This window comes from Stigmatopora argus, chromosome 10 (genome assembly GCF_051989625.1).
Source record: "Stigmatopora argus isolate UIUO_Sarg chromosome 10, RoL_Sarg_1.0, whole genome shotgun sequence".
Lineage (NCBI taxonomy): Eukaryota > Metazoa > Chordata > Actinopteri > Syngnathiformes > Syngnathidae > Stigmatopora > Stigmatopora argus.
In genome coordinates this window covers 9,179,670-9,194,749 of record NC_135396.1, presented here as the reverse complement: position 1 = coordinate 9,194,749, position 15,080 = coordinate 9,179,670, and the positions used below count along the sequence as shown (strand labels likewise).

The following is a 15,080-nucleotide window of genomic DNA, read 5'->3' as shown; positions in this document are numbered from 1 at the left end:
GCATCCCGGTGGGCCACTTTATTAGTGTGCTGAGATTTGGGTTAACAATCCTTTTATGTCCTCTAGAAATAAGAGAAAAGTTAAGCTTTTTCTAGAGCCTTTCATTTTTTCTTGCATTCTGCCTGTTTCATGTCATGATCTGGGCCAGTATGACCGGAATATAAATGGTGTGCTTTAAGGAGAGTTTTCATCGCCCTCAGCCCTGATGGAACCACTTCCAGGGGTAAACTTAACCCCCTTGGCTGCTATTGATGGCGAAAGACGTAGTATTCATTTTAGGATAACTAAAACTAATGATGGCTGTCAGCCCCTCTTAGTTCAAATGGATCAGTTGTCTACCACCATTAATGGAATAGATACACAATCACTCATTGCCTTTGTACGATTATCTATATCTGGTAACATGATCATACCTCTGCCAAGGTGGAGGTTATGTATATGGTTCCATATTTTTGTGTAGAAAAGAGAATAAAGAATTCAGGGATTATTATAAAATTTGTAGAATACTAAATTTGTAATATGAAAGTAAGTAAATTTTAGGGTATGAGGTCAAATGTCACAAGTCAGGAATATAATTTGGGGATAACTTGACAATGTGGCAGGGTGGGTGATATGATGTTTGATATAATAATATAATTGATACCAAAGATGAGCGGCTCAGTAGATGAATGAATGAATGATTGATTGAAAAAAATGTCTATGCTGTGCGGCTTTGTTTCATACTTAAAGAGAGCACCCACTGACAGTGCTCCTTGAGTTGAAAAAATAATGCAGGAACATTTCATCCAAGAAAATGGTTGGATTGTTGGTGCAAACTTCAAAACGAAATGAACGCTTTAACCATTGAAAGGGTACATCCGCCAGAAGAAATTGGCACACGTGGAGATTTTGGAGCACATTTAAAAAAAAAAAAGAACTACAATTCCACTGAATGATGTTGCAATACAATTAATACGGAATCTTTAAAATATAGATTTTTGATCGCCGAGAACAAAAGAGCGCCGCAAGTCTTATTTTCATTTTGCGGTTCAGAGAAGTCAAGGCTGCTGCAGCACAGGGAGAAATAGCACAATGATATGACATGATTGATGATTTGAAAAAAGCCTAGATGAGGAGAAGGCCAATTCTCTGCAGGTTCATTTAAGCAGAGAATGTCAATGGCAACACGATGAGATGATCAACAGAGAAGAAAAGTGAAAACAAAAAGTCCTGAAAAGTTGGAAAAAAGAACACTATGTAATTTGAAGTCTCCCGATTTAACTTCCACCAGTACCTCTTTGCTAATCTTCGGGTTGAATGGGACCAATCTTGGATTTAAATTAATTACCAGTTTGTTAATTGATCTAAAATACAGCAGCGCAACCGCACCTCCTCTTTGTTTAATGGCGCAATTACTTTAATATAATACGAAGCCGGAGAAGAATAGACATTCTTGTTTGGAGGATTATCCGCCTGCAGTTGAATGAATACAAGTCTTCAGTTGGGTGTCATTTAGAGCCGCAAATGGGTTGAATTGGAATGTAATGTAGGCCTCACGGAGTGACAATTCAAGTGTCAAGTGCACCCTGTTCACAACCATAAAGGAGAATATTACAGTGCTCCTGTTTGAAGCCTTTTAACAATTGTGGAGACTCGCTAAAAAGTGAGGCTACTAAATTAAACAAGGCCCCATATAACTTGGCTTTTACAATTTGGAACAGCTCAAACTATGAGCCATCTATCGTTGACTGCAACAGATGATTGATTGCTGTCTATCGCTGTCAATGGGTGCCAATGAGTTAATCACACCCAAATGATTTAAATGTGCTACTGTACTTTTGAATGAGAGCAATTTTAGTGTCACTATTGACATTTTCCTAGCTGAACCACCATTAACTTGTTGGTTGCCATTGATGGCGCTGGATGTCCAATCCATTTGGACTGGGAGAGATTGGTAGTTAATGACAGACTGAATCTTTATCTTTTGCTTTTCCTTTAAAAAAAAATGATCATTAGAAATAAAACAAACAAAAACAAATAAAAGGGAATATTTACTATTTTATTTTTTAATTTATTCAAATATACATTTTTGTTTTAGGTTTTCAAACTTGGATAAATATGATTTAGTTATTAATTGTAAATGTGATTACATTCATACAAATTATAATATTGACACCCTCAAGAGTTGGTATTGTTTTATTTGTTCAAATGAGAATGAACATTTTACCAGAAGTTTAAAGAAAAAAAAATACTTTTATATTAAGAAGTTGATGACACATGAACAGGAGGCAACTTTGCACAGGATCGAAAAGTTGGGCTCCAAAGGCAAAATATGAGTCTCATATTTCTGGTTTAAAAACAAACAAAAAAGGAAAGTGTGGGTTTATTCACTGCTCCTTTTTGAGAAAACTTATGAACTCCACTCATGTATTGTTAACAAAACAAAAAAAACTATTTGAAATCCACATCCGCAGAAAAATAAGAGGGTATTAAGTATGAAATCAGAACAGTTCAACTGTTGGTTAATTACTCTTCTCGTATTAATATGACAGACGCGCTTGCCATTTAGTGCCAGGGAAGCTTTCATCAAATATTTAACACCGTTTGAAACTGTCGTCGCGTGATCAAGTGAGACGGACGGACCTTAGTTAGAAAGTGAGGTCATCCATCAACAACCCTGCTGACATCTGTCCCAAAGCGCTTGGTTAAAAATAAGCAACATTGAGCTCCCTGTCAAATCATGTACTGTACATGACAAAACATTGATGATGTAATATTAATGACCTTCATACTCATAATTGCTGGGAATTAATTCCCCAAGGTCATATTCTCTATACTATTAGGCTTGTAAAATGTTAAATGGGCACATTTTTGACAACATCTGGTAAAAGGGCACTTGGCTTCATGAAAATGATCTGGTAGAAGGACACTGAGTTGTAAAAATTCATCTTCAGTTCATCAATAGTTTTAATTACATACTCTAACAGTCATCCCAAGGAGGTTAGTGATGTTATTAGTGATTGGACACCCACATTTATTGGCTATGGTGAGATTATAAGCAGTGACACAGGAAAATGTGCAGTTTTCTGCTTCCTCAATGTGTTTGGGAGGCTCTAATAAGATTGATTATTTGGTCAATAACAGGTATCTGCTCCACTTATTGCAGATTTAGTGTTTTGAAACAGTAGTCGCTGGGCTGAGTTATTTGGCTTTGTGTTTTGTCAGATTTTGTATAGAAGCAAAAATAAATAAATAACAGTGTGAGGTCAGTGCAAATAAAAATATAAACAAATCAGCGGGAAGCATTGCAGTTGTGGAATGAAAGACTACAATTGTTTCCTGCTGCACAACAACTTTCAACTGGATAACGGGATTCTAGGAAGTAAATGATGTGTCTGGTCTGTGAAACATTCACTGCAAGGCCCAAAATTGCAAAAAACAAAACAAATGTTCCACCATTTCCAATATCCATGGTGCCTTAAAGCAGCATTGAGGAATGATATCTTCCCACCCTCTAATTTATCAGCATTTTTAGTTTCATTTACATGGAGAATGCGGCCGTAGCAGAGACAACATTTTGGTGTATGCTGATTTAATTGGCACATTTAACGGAAATGACAGGAGCGGCTTCGATTGGTGCCGTCTTACGTGTTAATTAAAATCTCCCATATTGGCCAGATTGCAGCGAAAAAGCCCTTTTAAAATCTGTTTGATTTCTAATGCATGTCAAAAACATCATTAACCTACTGTAAAATTGAACTTTGTTTTTCATTGGTGGTAGAAAGTACCACGGTGGCAAGAGTTTTGCGGTTTGGTGGAATGCATAAATTTCTTTCTTTCATCAAGGGGAGAACATAATAAAATCATGCGATAGAAAATTAATGAATGATTTAAAGCTCAGTACCAATGTTCCCTCTAAGCTGCGCGCGTGCGCAATTGTCCACTACTGTCGTCTTCTCTGCGCACAGCAAATCATATGGAGCGCACAAAATAAAATCCCCATGAACCACTCATCCGCCGGGTCGCCCATTCATAGATATTAATCATTACATCTTATTATTACTAAATCATTTATGTGTAGTAGACATGCACCTGCTTATGGCAGGTGTGATACTGGTGTGTGCCCATAGTGAGCAATAATGATGTTGCTCACACCAGTACTCGGTGTGCTCAAGGAGGTTGTCTTTCTGCCCAGACAAACAAAAAATTAGAGGGAACATTGCTCAGTACACTTGCGCATGTAAACGGATAAGATTTAATGTGCATAAAAACAAAATAGTGACTTGAATATTGGCTGCACGTGGCTTCTTCCTCCAATAACGTGAGTGCCATAGTGGAAGTGTCCTTGCTCTTCCATCAATAGTTTAAACCGTTAAAATAGGTGGGGGCGTGCTGCTAACAATCAGTGTAATGCTGTAATTAAAGCCAGCATGGTGTCAGCTCAAATGCAATGATACGGCACATCAGAGTGTTCGCAGTCAAACGGGTAGTGAGGGAGAGGAAAATAAAAACTAATCTAACGAGCTTAGGCTTGTAAAGGGCGTTTGTCTCCGGCTGCATGACAAAGATGAGCATCCGCTTACCACCCCACGTATTCCGTGGCGAATCTATGATGACGCCAGCTACTGGCAAAACAAAAGGTGGGACAAATTAATTCGATGACATGAAAAGCCTGCATTGTCAGATAAGCCAAGAAAGCGTCGGGGACGAGGTATGAAATATGGCGGTGGTTTGGTCGATGTGCTGTTGTGGGTTTGTTACTTCCCGCATCAATAATTCATTCCCCTGGTGTTATGTTTTTTGGCGGCCTTCTTTGTATGGGCACAATGTAAATGCCAAGACATTTTAAAGGTCAGCGAGTAGGCTGAAGAGGTCAACGAGATCTACATTCGTTGATGTGTGTTAGAATGTGGTTCACAGGTTCCCTCTAAGCTTTTGTGTAAAGATTGTTTCATTGTAGGTACAGTCAGTGTTATTCAGAGCGCCTTCCAGTTGAAGTGGATTGGTTATCTATCACCGTCAATGGCAGTGAATGAGTTACTTGCGATATGGCTATGAAAATTATATTATTACAATTTGTAGTGTATAGTATTTGACACCTCAAAAATATATACTGTTCCCCCAGAAGACTGCTGGTAGAGAAGTCCACTGGCAACCCGTCTGTAAAAAGAAATAAATTCATAAATTAATTAAAGGAAAATGTTGAGTTTCCGTGATCCTTGAGAGGAAAAGCGGTACAGAAAATGAATGAATGAAAAAATGTTAAGTTGACAGGAATTTTGAAATTATGACTATACTATTATTAAAGCCATTGATTAACAATACTTAAATATAGAGTTTGGGGAATACAATTTGAATAAGCAAACAAACAAAATACAGTACAACGCAAGGATAAATTAAGATGGCTTGAAAAGGACATCTTTGGTGTTTCTATTTTTTGAGTTGAACTGCATATGCATTTACAAATAAATTTGTACTTTCCATTTCCCCTCTCACACTACATATTTATTTCCCCACTTAAAATGTTTTGCCCATCAAAAGACTAATTATAGCCTTTACATATTAGTGGTTTCAATTCGGTGGCCGTTTATTCATCTACAACAAAAACACTGGGGCAGTTAAAAAAGACTCCATTCTTTGGGCAGGGAGCCAGCGGAGAACCTTGAGCCGAGAGGGGCGCTCGTGTTTGATGAGGAAATGATAAAGACGGAGCATCTTGCTACCAACTTCCTCTGAATCATGGTGCGTGGACCTGGGGTAAGGCTCACTTTGTGGCCCGAAGCAGCGGAGGAAAAACAAACAAAAACAAAATGGCAGCTTGACAGGAGATATGTGATGCTTTGAGCTTCAATTCTTGGCACGGATGAATGAGAGGAGAGGCTTTAATGAGCGCCAGCTTATTCTGGTCACAGCTGGGGGAAAACATCATACAGTGCCACACACAAGTTCTTTCCCAATCCAACTATCCCCCACTATATTGTTGATAGAGCAAGGCAGTTGGGTAGCGTCCTTGCAATGTTTTCATACTGAAGCTTTTAAGGATGGAATATGCTTCAATGTGGCGTCAGCTGTGTAACCTTGCCATCTGCGCACCTGAAAATAGAGACACTTAGCAACAGGGAGTGAGGAGAGGTGAGTAATGATTGTAAAAGGTATTTGTTGTGACCGTCCTTTCTCCTACACGACCAGAGGTTTTGAAGAGCTACTTTCCTGCCTTCACTACACAATACATGACTAAATTAGGAACGCAAAACCTAAAAATAGAAACTGATTGAGAGACAGAAAAGACAAGGTTATGACAAGGTGGGATGAATGGGACCATTTTAACTTCATGGTTGCCCTTTCATAGTGGTAATGATTAATTCACAAAGACTTGCATGGAGAAACGTATCTTTTGTAGGTATTTCACGAGAACACATCCTCTATGTGAAACCACTCATTCAAAATTAGTTGCCATAGTGACAGCAAAAAATATTTTCCCCCTTCTGGCGTGATTTTTAAAAACATTTCAGTCAAACAAAGACAATGAGTCATAACATTCTTGAGACTATTGGTGCATTTCCGTCCGCCCGATTGTATTTTTCACAAAAGACACCATTATATTTCAGTACCCCGTGGTTTAGAAGCCATGGAACAAACGTTTTGTTAAAAGTGCAATCAACTCAACTCACTTCCAGTTTTGATTTCCTAAGAAATAAAAATAAAACGTAATCATTTGACTTGATTGCTATGCATCGGATGTCTATGAAATGTTTAGGGCACGGGTGTTAAACCCTACGCAGAAAACCGTCAGATCTGGAATGTTTATGTAAATACTGTATGATTAACAAGGCACATTGTAGAACCAGGTTTTAAGAGTGGAAAAGGAGGATTCAGACTACTTGTGTTTCTAAATTAGTCGACTACTAATATAGTTGTCTATATTCATTTGTTCATAGATGAGTGGTCAATTGGTCTATTAATTGTGGCAGCACTAGTTGGCAGACATACAAACATCCCTCTGTAGGAAAGTGTGTTGACGTTTTGGGACTTGACAAAAATAGGTTTGGCAACCCTGGTTTAGGGACTCCACAGCCTTAATGGAAGTGAGACCACATTCTTGTCACCGTTGCAGTGTAGCCGTCACCCTGGCTCGTCTTCATCCCCGTGCTGAAACATCATGTCTCCATTATGGATGTCTAAATTACACTCTGACACTTTCTTACATTGAGCAAGCCTGGGTGGAAGGACGCAGAGGGTGGGGAGTAGCTGCTCTATTTACTGTATAACGTCTGTGACTTGGCTTTAGTATGAAGCTGCAGATCACAAGTGATGTAGAGTGGCCTACTTCTTTTTCTGGTCATCCATCACTGATGTGCGGACACGCTGCATGATTTATGTTGTCTGCACAACACTGCAGCGAGGAACATGGCAGGCCACTCCCCTCTTTTCCGCCCTGTCAACGTATCCTTTTTTTTATTTCGAGGACAAAGAGCAAATTGGATGCCATGCTGCTTTTATAGTGTTTCACATTACTTTAATGGGGTTAAATGTGATCCCAACTCTAACAAAACATGACAAAACACCCATTTTGTGCATGAGAATAAAACAGCAATGCTTTCTTAAGCCCTTCCGAGCCTTAAAATTAGGTTCCATTTAACCCATTCGTTGCCATTAAGGGGGATAAACATCCAATTCATTATTCTCTCCAAATAGTTTATCTGTCATCTTCACTGGGAACAAATGAGTGGAGTTAATCTCCCCAAAAGCGCACATTTTCTGCTCAACACCTTTCTGTGAAATTACCGCAATTGCACATGCAATGTGTTCCTTCAATGAAAACTACAATAATCCTAATTTACTTTGCTTCATGCAATTAACTACGCACGTTAGGTGGGTAGCTCGCTCTACTGTGAGAGATACCGTGTAGAGATAGTACACTCGGCTCTCTTCTATTTTTCTATTTACAGTTGGAGATTGTTATCATTAGTAGCACAATCTCATGAGTGCATTTCATGACGGAGCGAGGCTGGCCTTCAGCTTGTTGATGAAAAGAGAGATAGAGAATGAGAAAAGACGAGAGATGAGCTCGTCACACAATCCGGCGTATTGATTGATTCCCATGGCTGGTGCTCAGCTCACATCCAAAGACTTAGTACACACACCTACATACATATTATATATACAGTATCCTTTCCATCCAGAAATAGTCCATACATTCAACAACAACAACATCAAAGAATCAATGTAATTTATGGATAGCTCTATATGCTTTGAAAAGTATTGTTGAATATGCTGCTCACTTATTTGGATTATCGTTCTTTACATTATTAGTGCGGAGAAATATCTTGCTAAGTGTTGGTATATTCTTAGGAGTGATTTTTTGGCACAACAGAAGACCCCCATAACTACGTGTTTATCCAGCCATTCACCTTCTATTGCAGTTTTTTTCCCTATTAGCAGACACACATGGATATTTGTATTTGAGTCCTATTTAATTTTGGCTGATTTGAGAACAAGGAGACCACAAAACTAAATTATTGACAATACAACACAAATTTGAAATTTTATAGATAATGGCCCGTAATTTAAATACGGTAAAGTTCTTTTACGTCCAATGGGATTCAGTTGTTGACCCTATGCTTAATCTTCTGATTTTGTGCAGCCATGAGATGTGATTGTGTCCTGCTTTAATGAGTCTTGAAATTTAGCTATTTTGGGAACTACATAACCTGCAGAGAACAAAAAGAATCCCGCATAGTCCCTATTGTTTTGCTTTTGCATTGCATGGCCTTCCTAAATTTCTAATGTGACATTGTAACATCTTTAATTTATATTTAGATCATGCAGATAGATGTACAGTTCATGTACACAACGACAAGCAGCTGCAAGTGGTGCGCTCACAGCCATTGTGGTTTGACAACAGGAGCATCAGGAGACGATCGTTATTCTTGATATCAAACAAGCAGCTGTGTTCTGGACACCATCTCAAGTAGGTCAGTGCCTCTGGCTTCATTATTGTTATTTTTCTTTTGAACTCATTAGCTGACCTTATCGACGATAGCTGTCCAATCCAATGTTTTTTTTCAAGTTCGAGTAAAAATGAAAAAGTTTTGAAATACTCTGAAGACCCCACCAGTCGTCTCAATGTGGTCTCACTCACAAGGTTGGCTGCTGATAGAGGTGGGACACAGAGCTTTATTCCAACACTCTGGTTGCTAGGATACCACATTTGGCAAGGTTTGGGACTTTTGAGCGCACCTGTAACAGGACTTGAACAAAGCCAGAATCCCTCTTCTGTCTTGTGATTTGATATGGTCACTTAGCATTTTGGTCTGCTATATTTTAATTCAAAATGTGTATCTTTCTACTCAAATCCTCTCAATTTTCCCAGCAGGAAGCGAACAAAATATAAATGAAGTCACGGCAGTTCTAGCAGCTGTTTGTTTTTCAGATATTTCTACTTTTTACAGAACGCCCTTCTCTCTAAATGTGCTTCTCTTTCTGCTCATTTGCTTTCCAACCCACAGGCCCTTCTTGTGCACAATGCAATACTTGCACTTAGCCCTCGAGCTGGGAATATAACCCTTGAGAGATTCCCTCCAAATGAAAAGTAGTAGCGCTCAATATGAAGAACTGGCAAGTCTGAAATCTTGCCACAAGAAGGTTGAAATGATTTTTATATATAAATGAATATAATCCCCCTAAAAATATTGTCTATCTAGCCATCCATCCATCCCCCAAATTCTCTAACTGATGTATATAAACCACTATCTACTACAACTGTTGTTGTTGTACTGTTATGATTGGGCTAAACACCAAAAAATGATGTTAAAACACTAACAGATTACTGTAATCAGATTATTGATTACTGTAATATGTAATGCTAACCATTTTACTAGACTATACGGTGGTATTATTTTAGACAAACAAATTTGAGTAACCTAAACTGCCCATCCTTCCTTGTGACGTCATTAAAACCCATTGTCAATGCATGCGGAAAAATTACGTCACAAAATGACTGAGCCCGTAAGCAGTGTAATTTTTTTTTAAAAACATTTCCTCCATTGTCAGAAATCTAAGAACCTTGTGATAACCTAATGAAGGCCATTTTTTACTATCATTATTGCATGCAAGCGACAACAAACACATTTTCAGCAACAGTCGAGATAAATCAAATTTTCTTTTTCTTTAACCTAGTGACCACCCACGCAGACAAATACACATCGCAGAGTTATTCAGTGAATAAGAAAAAAAAAGGCTTGCTTGTTTCTCCTTCATACGATGGACAACTCCCCAAAGACTTCCCCTTCACTTTTTACAGTCCGAATCTGAGTTGCGAAGCTTCCGTCTTCATTCGCCTACGTTAGTGATTAAGAGGAGATGACAGAAGTATGAGGGCACTGATAGGCTAAACCAGCTGTGGCCTGAATGTTCATTCATTCATTCATTCATTCATCTTCCATACCGCTCATCCTTGAAAGGGTTGCAGGGGTTGCTGGAGCCTAACCCAGCTGTCTTTGGACGAAAGGCAGACTACACCCTTGTCTGGTTGCCAGTGAGCCATAGGGCACACAGAGAGGAAATTGAGCCCACGTCCGCCCACACCGAAGTCAGCCGAGTGAACATCTACACCACGAGGCGGCTGGCCTGAATGTGTCACACACAAATGTTACTTTAGCTAGGGGACTGAACATAAGTAGAAAGAACACCAAAACGCTTTACAGGGTCGCCGTCAGCCTTAATGTAGTCTGAGAGGCAGCTACAGAAAGCTTGCAGTTTTTGCTTTCTTCGGACTATTCCCGTCGAAAAACATATTTTTGTTTTGTTGGACGATACGCGGACGCATCGCCGCCGCCGGAATGTGTTAATGTGATTTCTACATAATGCAGTATGTTTGGAACTATATTACATCCTGTCACATTAGAATGATTTCAGTATATCTATGTACTATATCCATTGTGAATGTTTACCCCTGTGGGTATTACATGACAGTGAATCTGTCTGAATGTTTTCTTAGTTGTTCTTCCGCTTTGTTTTGCCTTTTACCTTCTGCTATCTTTCATAGAACTATCACAAAACTCAAAAATATGAATTTGTCAACACACGGGTGACCTTTTAAGTCATAAATGAACATTAACCAGAGGTGGATGTCAGAAGTGGCAGGACAAATTCCGGAAAATATGACTTTTTAGCTTTCTTAATTCTTGTCGCGACTTATCAACACAAAATCAATGCATTAATTAATTAATTAATGCAATTCATAAACCAGAGGCAGCATTTTTCAAATCTGCATTGCCTACAACTTACATGCAAAATAAGGGATCAATTATTTAATCAGCCCTGATTTATTTTTTGTCCTTTTAAATCGGGCTTGGACAATTGATACATAACTACCAAGTTTCAAAACAATCTGTTTCACAATGACAGAATTGTGGGACTTCAAATTAAGTGTCCACAAGAACAACATCAACCTGAATGGTGACTTGACCATCCTTCAGCCTTGCAAAAAGTTCACAAACTCTTTAAAAAATTGAACCATGCATGAATTCACAAATCTTCTGCACATTGTTGATAATCATACAAATCTGTGTGGGTGGTATTCCATATCTTATAAATGCCACTGAGCTGAACACAAATATTAACTGCACACAAGATGGAAAACCTTAGGATTTCGTTAGTTTTTTGCCTCACGGCGGTGTGGACAAATGCCATTACTGTCTTGGAGGCATTTCAGGAGTGCAAAGCTTGAAATTAACAATAGAGCAAAAACAAACACAGGGTAGGATGAAGAAAGTTAGTGCCAATGTTGTCCAGTGACAGGAAAATTTTGGCAGTTCTTGCATCAGCTCTCGCAGTTGTAGAGAACCCAGGAATTTTTTAAGGAATAAAATGAATATGCAATCCGAAGTGCTTTGAGGATATAGTGGCTTTGATGCATTCAGGGTTGATGCAAATGAGAATAGATCATTGGCTGCGCTGTTTTTTTTTCTCTTTCTCTCGTCTCGTGAAAGTGACAAGTTCAGACGGACGGGAAGAACAGCGGTGGGTCCAAAAAAAAGGAAAAAAAGCCTGGAAGAAATATTAGATTGAGTCAAGTTTGGAGCTTATTAGAAGCTTACCTGGCGTACAGAAGGAAACTCAGAGGAAAAGCCGGCTGCAAATTTAACCATGAAATGCTTTCAAACCTGCGACAAACACTGAGAAAAACTAACAAATGTAGGCCTGCTGTGTGAGCACAAACAGACACAAATCTTTTACTGCAAAGGTGTTTAAAATGCAGATGTGTCTGCTTGTGAAATCCAATGCATCAACCCACAGAAAAGCAGAGATGGAGCCAGGAATTTGTGGCCAGATGCAGGAAACAGGTGGAATTTGACTGGATGAGCATAAAAAGGGAGCAGCCCATGCAGACTCAATCCGCTCATCTGTTGCCATTACACCCATAACGACTCCCTCGGGGGTCACTTTCAAACCTAAATTCCGCATCTTTTTTGCGGCTTAACTAAAAAAGTGAGACAAATGCTATTTGAAATGGAACTTTTCGTTTGGAATTCTCATCTCATCTCATTTTCGGAACCGCTGTATCCTCATTAGGGATGCAGGGGGTGCTGGAACCAATCCCAGCGGTCTCCGGGCACAAGGAGATGGACAACCATGCACACTCACACCCGTACTTGGGGGCAATTTAGAGTGTCCAATCAGCTTACCATGGATGTTTTTGGAATGTGGGAGGAAACCGGAGCACCCGGAGGAAACCCACGCCGGCCCGGGGAGAACATGCAAACTCCACACAGGTGAAACCAGGAGCCCAGAGCTGTGGAGCCGATGCACTAACCACTTGCCCCACTGGGCCACCCTGATTTAGAATTAGATTACAAATCTGAAGTGGAGAGTTGCAAATCGAATAATTTGTCAAAGTCTTATCAGTTGTGGTTATGAGATTGTGTCCAGACCTTAAAGAAAAGGTTGTCTACAGGGAATTAGAAATGGGAAGCTTTTGAGATACTGTACTTCCCACTGGAATGGAACCATTTTTCAATGCTAATGAAGGTTGATAAGAGTCAGAATGTTATTTCATGCCCAATTCTACCTTATAATAATGCTGGACTTTTCATTACAGTTTAGTTTTAATTACTTTTGAAATTCCTCCCCTCTTAATAAGGTTTTTTTTATTTATTTTAGTTTTAAAACAATATTAATTTCATGAATTATATTATTTGTCTGGTGCACGATTGACCAACATTGAGCCTATAGAATTGATACTGCACTTTTAGGAATATCAACAATTACATGAGAAGTTTTCGATTAGTCTTTTGGAAGAATTATACACAATTTACTGGATTTTTTATGCCAATGGGGTACTGGATCACATTGTGCAATGGACCCTATTTTTTATTTTTTTTTGTGTGTGTGGGGTCTTTTTTGTAAGATGAGACTGAATTGATGACAATGAGTTAAATTACCTGGATATAAGAAAACGCAGCAGGCTCATACAAATAAATGGCCCTAGTTTTGGTGGGACATGAGATGGGGCCCACTTACGGTGACGGCGCCAAACCAAAAGAGCCCTGATGGTTTGCATGCCTCGCCGCGTTTGACCTCTGAGCAGGCTGAATGGCTATTTGCTACAGATGGCCTGTGAGGGACTTTACTGCTCATTGCTCAGCCAGGTATCACTGCTGTCACATTGCACACACACACAATCCACCCACACACACAACCAAAACACACGTGAGTGACACTAGCATCTGACAGTGCTCGAAGAGTGCCAAAGAGCCCCAGGCGTGCCCCTGCTCTGCTCGAAAAACTTGCACAATTCACTAGAGAGAGCTCTCATTGTGTAAACTAATGCCCTTCTCAACAGCTAGCTTGTGTTCCTAACTGACAAAAACATCTAAAATTCATGAGACAGACACACTAGTGCTTTAAAATGTGTGTGACAAGGGTTTGATTCTGATAAATGGCACTCTCACTGCTTTTAGTTGCAGCCACAATATACAAATTTTGCAGATGTCAAATGCATACGAACAGGGAGGAATGGTTAGGAAATGTGATGTTCATTGTTTTCAGTGAATCAGATTAACAACAGATATACCTACACGTACTTATGTCTGACTGGCTAAAGTTATTCACCACTCCCTACCGTAATGTCATTCAGTGATCTCTACAGTAGGGCTATTTTTGAAATATAAAAATAGACAATAAAAAAGGCAGAGATGGTCACGAAACAACATCTAACAAAGTTTATCTGCTTCAGTTGTAATGATGTCTCCATTTTCATTTTCGGAGGATAACAGGTTTAGAATGAAGGACGAGCCCAAATGAAAGAATTTGAGAATTGCTGAATTGTCAATTTATTTAAGTAAAAATAGATTATAATGACACCAGCTCAATGATTCTGCCGATTGATAAGAATAAAAAAAGGTGGGCTTATGTCAATCATAACATGCATGAATAAGTGCACAACAGCCTACTATTTTGGTAAAAAAAGTAGAGATTTTTTTCTGACACATTCTAATGTTTATTGTACCCAAATGAGCCTTGATAAGACAAAAGTATCCCTGACAGATGGGCAGTGATACATTTACAAGTTTTTTCGCTGAGGCCGTTTTGCTGTCGGCAGATATAGTCCATTTTTAGCACCGCTTGCAGCTTTTAATTTAACCTGAGTCACTCATGCCCGTCAAGTCCGCCTGTCAAAGAAGACATCAATAACTTGATGAGGAAACAAGGGAGGCGCCGACATGCTTTGCCAGATGTTTTGTTTTTTTCACGGCTTGTAAACACACTCCACCTGTACAAGCACATTCGGGCTGCTATCTTCTAAACAGTGTCCTGGTTGACATTGTGCTAAGCATAGAGCACGTTGTGTGTTTGCACTGTGTGTGTGTGTGTGTGTGTGTGTTTTGGGATCTGTTGGCTTGCCGCGTGCGTGTTAAGAGTGTTAATGTGTAACAAGTCAATGCGTTCGCTTTGAAGATGTTGGAGTAGTCAAACAGATGAAAGCATTTTTTTTCTCACTGATGCCTTCCACCATCACCCCCGCCTCCCCTCGCCCTCTCACCGTAATCCGATGGCGTGCTATCCTCCGCCTTCCGCCAAGTTGACATGAGACCCGC

General features: G+C 39.4%; 2 protein-coding genes across 2 annotated transcripts in view; one reads left to right on the top strand and one right to left on the bottom strand.

Moving 5' to 3' along the window:
- dph1 (diphthamide biosynthesis 1) overlaps positions 1–15,080 on the top strand; it is a 155,624-nt gene that overhangs the window by 59,267 nt on the left and 81,277 nt on the right. Inside the window, exon 4 of the mRNA XM_077611089.1 lies at positions 8,800–8,954. The gene's annotated coding sequence lies outside the window, so the exon portion shown is untranslated. The remainder of the gene's footprint in view (positions 1–8,799; positions 8,955–15,080) is intronic.
- rtn4rl1b (reticulon 4 receptor-like 1b) overlaps positions 1–15,080 on the bottom strand; it is an 89,415-nt gene that overhangs the window by 48,182 nt on the left and 26,153 nt on the right. The gene's annotated exons all lie outside the window — the stretch shown is intronic.